The sequence below is a fragment of the Lygodium microphyllum genome, unplaced genomic scaffold, assembly GCF_053477565.2.
Source record: "Lygodium microphyllum isolate KBCC unplaced genomic scaffold, Lygodium_microphyllum_v1.1.10 scaffold_31, whole genome shotgun sequence".
NCBI lineage: Eukaryota > Viridiplantae > Streptophyta > Polypodiopsida > Schizaeales > Lygodiaceae > Lygodium > Lygodium microphyllum.
The window spans coordinates 5,568,666-5,577,171 of record NW_028229514.1 but is presented as its reverse complement, the minus strand read 5'-3'; positions in this window follow the sequence as shown (position 1 = coordinate 5,577,171).

Sequence of the window (8,506 nt, the reverse complement as noted above, 5' to 3'; positions counted from 1 at the left end):
TATTCTTGGAATAGGGTACTTGTTCTTAATGGTTGACTGATTCAACCCTCTGTAATCAATACACAGCCGAAGCATTCCATCTTTCTTCTTCTGGAAGAGTACTGGAGCTCCCCACGGTGAATTGCTGGGACGGATGTAGCCCTGATCTAACAGTTTCTTGAGTTGCTCCTTCAGCTCAATCGCTTCCGGGATGGACATTCTATAAGGCCTCTTTGCAATTGGCGCAGCTCCCGGCACTAGCTTAATTTCATGATCAACTTCCCTTTGAGGCGGAAGTTTTGTCAACTCCTCAGGACATATGTCTGCGTACTCCTTTAGCCATGAAGGTTCTTCACTAGACTCCTAACTCTGATCTAGCTTATTAAGCTTAATCAAGTAGACAGGTAATCCCTTTCTAACTCCCTTTATAATCCGAGATGCTTTGGCCAATTGAATTTTTGGCTTTCCAGCCTCTCCTTGAGTTGTGACCAATTCTCCTTCAGAGTTTCGAAAGGAAACTTGGCCCTTTCTAAAATTCAAAATAGGTTATGGGCTATGGCCCTTAGTTCCTTCTTGCAGCAAAAATGAAAATTTAGTTGGTGTTCCTATTAATTTTTCCATTTTTATGCCCAAAAATATCATTTTCTCTTGATTTTCTATATTTTACGTATTTTAGTGTATTATTTTGACACACAAGATGTATATTTTTCTGATTTTTTGATTATGATCAGCAAGTACTCATGGAAAACAACAACATAAACAATTTTTAGCCCACATGAACAACATTTTATCAATCAAAAGCCATGAAATCTCAAATTTCCTTTGAAAAATTTGAATTACCGCTTATTTGCGTGTTTCGGGTTTCATGTCCATGGCTGCAAATCTAAGAATCAACAGCACTTCATGGTCATGACAATCACAAATCACCATTTCCAGCCTGTGGAGCAATCCGATCAATGCCGGACAAGCCTCCATCATTCTTTCTTCTTCCTTCCTCTTCCCACATGAACTTGCCTTTAGAAGAGAGAGAGGGAGGAGAGAGAAATACTAGATTTCCATCTCACCATTCAGGCCATCAATTGACGGGCGAAGGGCGGCGATAGAGTCAGCATTCAGGAGGGAATGAAGCCCCATAATCCATTGGGGGGGTTGTTTGCAGTAGGCAAGTTGTCTCTCCATCCTCCATGGCGCATTTTTCGGGCGCCATCTTACTCCACGTTTTTTCATCCCTCTTCATTCTCTCTCCATGCTTTTTGCTTCATAAGGTGCATAAATTTTTTTTGGGGGGGGTCCAAACTCAAAAGGCATGCTCAAATTTGGCCTCCCAAGTGTCCACCTGAGTAGCACTTGTCATTTGCGAATATTGAAATGGTCATCTGAAGATTGTTGAGCACTCGATGTCAACTTATCATAGGGACCCGGGGTGGTGGGGAGTTCATCCGACTTGTCACCATCTAGCTATCACTTTGAGTGGCATGCTTCTTGCCTTGCCTTTGCAATCCAAAAGGACTACAAGTCCGGAAGGAGTGCTTTGGCTGCAACAACAAGACTTGGTCAACTAGAATTGCAAGTCGGAATTATTGGCCAATCGATCAGCGCCGCTTGACATCCATCATGGGGATCGGCCGTAGCCATAAGCAAGATTAGCGTAGATGGCCCTATAGAAGTCAACAATGCTGGCTTGGAACTAAGGTCAGAATAAGTACCAGAATAAGTACCGGCAGAATGCATGCATGTGAATCTATTGGAGTTGAAGGGCTTCTCGCAAACTAGGTGGCTTGTCAGAAGAATATGAAAATTTGTAGAAGGAGATAATGGTCTAATGCATGTGTATTAGGAGACTTTTGAGAGAAAGGAGCTCTCCAAAATGCTGCGGCCATTATTCTCGTCCAGTCGATGGAGCTGCATTAGTGTTAAAACTTTTAAACAAGCTTTTTGACCTCTTTGCAAGTTGTCATGTTGAGCCCCCGGCGCTCCAAATTCCGAGTTTGAAAAGCTTAACTGATATCTCTTTCTCTTCCCTACTCACTGTATTAATCCCAAAAATCCTCATCACTCGGTCATTATTCTCGTCCAGTCGATGGAGGTGCATTAGTGTTAAAACTTTTAAACAAGCTTTTTGACCTCTTTGCAAGTTGTCATGTTGAGCCCCCGACACCCCAAATTCCGAGAGTTTGCAAAGCTTAATTGATATCTCTTTCTCTTCCCTACTCACTGTATTAATCCCAAAAATCCTCATCACTCGACACTAAATCATATTCCTATGGATCATTTGAAACTCATACATGGCAACTAATCGAACAAGATATGAAGGTGCAGTTGATGATGAGCATTTTATCTATCCTTGGACAATAAAATGAGTTGATTGACCTGTTGTAATATTCAAACATTTAATGGTTTGGGTGATGGAACCTTATTGCTTGAAAGTACCATATCAACAATGACAAATACACTTCCAATTTGCTTCTCTTCTCATGATGGTTTCTTGTGTCCAAACTTCAAAGATCTCTTGTGATTAGAATCATTGAACTTCTTCTAGGCTATCCTTTGCGTGCTTCAAAATCGAGAAATCTATGTATGAGTACTTGTGAATTTTTTGTCAATATATATAATTGATCAAATAAGAAACCCATGGATTCTTTTTTCTCCATGTATCTACCTTGAGTTGAGTGCTCTTGAACATACTTTTCTTCCATGTCGCAAAGCGTTCTTGCGACGAGCAACTTTTAGGAACCCCCCTGTGTGAATTCTGAGTGACACTTGGTGACCCCGACGTGAAAGTTGTTACAACTATATATATCATTTGAAACATCTGACGACCATGTGCAACCCACAGTCTTCTCATCAAATATAGCATCACGACTAAGGAGTAGATTATCAAGAAACATTTTCTCCCGTTGTGCGCTGTCGTAAAGTTCACGCAAGGGCTGCAGAACACGGGGTTCAAGATACAACAAGAAATGAGGCTAACAAGAAGAACTCAAACATTGGATGCCAAAGTTCACTATATTCCTTATCAAATGGGTTACAAGAAGTTCATGTTCAGAATAATCTGAAGTATCTCATAAACTGTTTACATTCAGATGTATGATGACAGTTGCAGTAAGAAGAAAAACATTCTTCACATCAGCTTGTTCATTCTGTAACTTGGCAATAGCCAGATCAGCAGAGAATTTCAGAAACTCCAGAAGAACATCTCTATAGTGAGGTCAAGTCCATCATTATTTGCTGAAAAGTTATCAGTAAGTATTTACAACTTCCATCTTTTGTTGATTGGATTCATGGCTAAAGGAGAGGACAGTGTCACAGCTAAAAGTTCAAGACATATGTATCCCCTGTTTCCTACTGTAGAAAATAGTTGCTCTTGCTGCAATTTAAGCTCATCGTTCTTTTCCTCTGACTCGTTAGCAGAAGATTAATGACCTGGGATAGAACAGCATCTGTTTCTGTTCAATGTTGTAAGGCTCTTTTCTCGATGAAGACCCAAAGCATCTATGCTAACCATACCTTCAGTTGGACATGCTTACAGTAGCAGCACCATGGCCAATAGTGTGTGCCAAAGCATCCGACAGTGGATCACATGCTCTCACAACTCTTATGGGTGAACCTTGGGGGTTAGATATTTTTCAATTCTGCCAGAAGCCTCCTATCCAACCCTTCAAATAGAGTATTGCCTCCAGTCAATAGAAAACAAATGGGACAGTGAAGCAGGGGCAGTTTCTAAATCTGCAAGCTTCTCAAACAAGGGAACAACACGCAAAGGCTTCTTAATCTGGCATTCACGATGCAGAAGTTCAACTAGAAGAACATCAGAAGGAGCTATAGCCATAGATTCCAATCATTACTTCTTGTTTACCATCAATCCTATTACGATACCAATCACTGGGCATCCTCCTCATGGAAACGCTCACTGATAAAGCCCAATCAGATGCGGCTGGAAAAGGATCTCTGACCATCGAAATCTCTCTACACCAAGTGTGATACGGAAATCCTCTGCTGTCAGTGGACGAAATCAAAGTGTTTCAGAAGGTGGCCAACACATCCTGTCCAAACAACAGGAGACTCACGAAACTTGCTGATGCTTTGTAGAATGAATCGCAGGGGATCTGAAGGAGAGGAATAAGCATTGTCCTGATTTTTGCAAGTCTTAAATGCTTGAAACGATAGATGAATGTCTGGTTCGCGATCTCTCACTGCCTCTCTCCTCAGGCGTGATTTGTGTGTAGACTTCCAAAGCAATGCAAAGGATGAAACCTCAAGAACTGAAGCTTCTGATTCTCGGGCCATCGAGAGTTGGAAATCAACGATCAGAAACCAATTTTACTGGTTCTAACAAAGTATCTGTAAATCCTTTACTGTACCAGCACATCGAAAGCAAGCTTTGCACTAATGAAGTGCTTTTGATATTGAAAAGGCACATCCCAGGATTAGAGAAGATGAGCGAGAACAACTATGCCGCATAATGGATTGCCAAAAGCTTTTACTTGAAGCTTGTACTCATGCTGTTCAAATTAAGCATCTTCTCCTTCGCATTATAGTGCAAATACTATTCTTTGAACAATTGCAACTTTGCATTGATACCGAGATGGCTTGCGGCGAGAGGCCGTCTTCCAATTTTCCCCCTTCGTATGCAAAGCACCCACTTTCGTATTGTCTTCTGATTCTTCCTTGCTTTTTTTTTCATTCGTGAATCTCCTTCGTCTCTTTTTCTTTCGATCTCTCCTCGTCTTCTGTTATTCTGTTATTAGTTTTTCCATGCCGTTCACTGTGTGCCAAAAAAAATACGAGGAGAAAATAGGGCCTCCCCTGCTTCATTCTAGACCTCCCGAATCAAAAACCATTCTTCCCCTCCAAAACAGCCTGTTTTTTTTCACTCCAAAAGCGGTTTAAAACCCAAAAATAGGTTTCCCCTCTTCATCCTTGAATAACCTCTTACACCTTTAGCTTTGGCGATAATCTTCAATTCTGCCAGTTTGCTCTTTGAGAGATCCAAATGGGGATTAGTGCATGGTTTTAGATCTGAAGATTCAGCACCAGATTCATGACTCAACAATTTCTTGCTGTCTGATTTAGGACTTGTTTCTTTGTCTTCTTTTCCCATGCATTGCCACTTCTCTTTACGGTCTCTTTCATTTCTTTCTATAGGCTAACCTTCAAGACCCCTTTTACTACTTTTTCTGCAGCACCATCCATCTTTGAGCCTTTCTTTTAGGGTATCTTTGGAGTCATCAATTGTCCCTTTAACAGACAGCTTTGTGATGCGTGATCTACGCACAAACTGCAACTTCGGCCTTGAAGATTGGATGGCAAAGTACTCCCTCGGTGCTTCACTAGCACTTTGCTCGCTTCAGAACTTTTGAGAGACTTCCTTCAACTTCATGTCATGGGAACTTTTGAACTAAGATGATCGCTTCCACAAACCTTCCTTTGATTCCATAATTCCCTGCACTTTTCTTACAGATCATCATTGAAATTATCAGCTTGATAATGTCCTTTGGCATCAATTTTTCATATTTTTCTAACACACACACATCATGCATCCAAACAAAATCATACACATGCACTAAGGGAATATATACATTGGATGCGGATTATCGTAATGCATCACACACACAATGAATCACATACAGAAAATAACACAAATGCACAACAAAAGAAATGGAGATGTATACGACTCGGATGCGCAGCAGCACGACAGCGCTCCACAACTGTTCGTATGCTTTTGGCTTTTGCAACACTATTTGATCTAGAAATTCACCAAATGGATGTTAAAACGGCTTTTCTCAATGGAGATTTTGAAGAAGAAGTCTATATGGAGCTTCAAACTGGATTCTCTATCAAGACTCTTCGCACTGACAATGGCAATGAATGTGTATCCAATCTATTTGATGACTTCTGTAAGGATCAAGGTATTCATCATGAGTTTACAGATCCTTATTCTCCTCAGCAAAATGGTGTTGCTGAGTGTAAAAATCGCACTATTCTTAATGCTATACATTGCATGCTTATACACTCTAGTTTATCTCGAAAGTTTTGGACTGAAGCACTTCTAACAGCCGTTTTTATTCAAAATCATCTTCCAACAACTGCACCTGCTGGTAAAATTTCTATAACAATCTGGACAGGGAAGACACCTTCAGTCTCTCACTTTCGCACATTTGGCTGCATTGCTTATATTCATGTGCCCAAGGACACTCGACATAAGTTGGATCCTCCAGGTTTGAAGGTTATTTTTCTTGGTTATTCAGATCATTCCAAAGGTTACAAATTTTATGATCCTTCTACTCAAAAGGTTATCATTAGTCGTGATGCTATATTTGATGAGAAGACTATGGGTGGCACATGGTCGTCAGATGTTTCAGATGATATATATAGTTGTAACAAAAGTGTCACTTCTAATTGTCAAGATGGGAGACTCTTCCAATACCCCATCCACCTCATCATTGAGTGCTTCTTCTTTTTTGATCGATGAGATGAAGAATTTATTGCAAAGCCGTTCTTCAGCTATTATGATGCAAAATCAACAAATGCAGTTATCTATGCAATAGCAGCAACAGCTACATAAGCAACAATTGGATCAACAATGAATGTGGCATCAAGAATAAGAGCATACCCATGGTGCAATGAAAGTGATTGAGGCTGTGGTAAGTAAGCATAAATTTTTTGGTGGCTACAATGTCTCAGCCTATCTTAAAGCTGTTGAAAGCCAGATGCGCTTCTTTGGAGTTCCTACCAACTAGAGCAACTATTTTCTACGGCTTGTTATGCTTGCTTTGTGGGTCAGAGTGATTGATTTATTTGTGCAAGATTCAAACTGGAATGTCTTCAAGAAGGCACTCAAAGATGAATATTTTCTAGAGGATTATTGTATTGCTACGCGAAAGAAATTTAGAGAATGAGTCTATCATTCCAACTGTAAAGGACTTGTTGCTTCCGAGTAATTACGCGAGTTTGAAGAATGCTACAACCAATTGGATGCACTTAAGCAAAGAACCCTAAACTCAGAGACAGTGGAGTTATTCTTGCAAAAAACGGCTGATCTTGCACTTGAGGACGAGTTGGAAAAGATTATTCAAGACTATACCCAGCCTATCGGATTGAAGACTAATTGTTGGCAAGATGCTATTGATGTGGTTTCCACATTGATGAAGAGGTGGAGATGGAAGGCTTGGTTGCAGAACAATATGGAAACACCTTTAGCGATGTCTTCTCCTACCTTGACTTTTCGTACTTCTCCTCTTGCACTATCCACTACTTCTCCTATTTCTCATCCTGTGTCTATGCCTAGTTCTATGTCCATGCCTATGCCTATTGTTGTTGTTGTTGACAGACCATTCGAAATACTCACTAGCAATGATATGATGGAGGAGATATTAAAGAACCTAAAAGACCTTCAAAAGAAGATGACTAGAAGGGAGTAGTAGCCAACTCTAGTATCAGTCCCAATTTCATCTACCCCTTCAAATTCTTTCAGAATGGGGAACTCTCAGGGAGTCGAAGTGCCTGTTGAAGAGAAGAAAAAAAGAGAAGATCGAGTTTCCTAGCCTTCTTATTCAGAACCAGAGTAGAGTATGGATGAAGTTCAGAAGATGAAAGTACGGGAAGATCATAAAGCCTCGAAAAAAAAAGATCCGAAGCCAGAAAGGCAACTTGGATTTAAGTTTATTCTTGACATTGACTTAAAGAAGATTGAGGAGAAGGGCTATTATGCTTGTATACTATTGAGGATCTTCTAGTATTCTTGGAAACTAAAAATTAAGAGATGTCATATGTCTTACACATTAGTTCTCTAGCGATGAATTGCAAAATTGCTTGTTTCATGCTTCAAAAGAATTTGGGTGCTAAGGATTCTCACCAAAAAGTATTATTTCCTGACATATTTCAGCAAAAAGATTTGGGTGTACAACAAAATTTATGTTTACCAGGGTATTTTCATCAAGGGGTGAAAATTGCAGGTTGTAGCAAAGAAGCCAGAGTACAGTGACAATATAGGACAATTGACAATAAGGTTAAATTACCTTTGGATAGTGTTCATGATTTTCCAAAGTTTACATCATTTATGAAGATGGATATGGATAAGATTGGAGTCACAAGATGGTCTAATGATCAACCAGCCAAAGATGATCTGGATGCTATGATGATCTACGACAAGCCACTAGATGCAGAGATAATCTACAAAGACATAGCTACCTTGATTTGTCCATATGATTGAGGATGCTGTGATAACCTATGTCAACTGACCTATTTGTCATATTACTTAGATGATTACCCATATGATCCTAGTGTGAATAATGTTACAAGTGGTAAACTAGTTGGCACATACCAGAGGATGTGCAGGTTTTGTGGGGGCAAATGTCGTGATGCTACGCGTCTACCACTGCAAACTTGAGGGCGGAGTTTTGTGCCAGGATTTTGAACTCTTTAGTTAGCATCATTATGAGTTTATTTTTCATTGTGTGTTATTTTTGTGTTTGCATTTGCATGACACACAAGCACATATAGTTAGGCTAGGCAAACATTCTTCAAT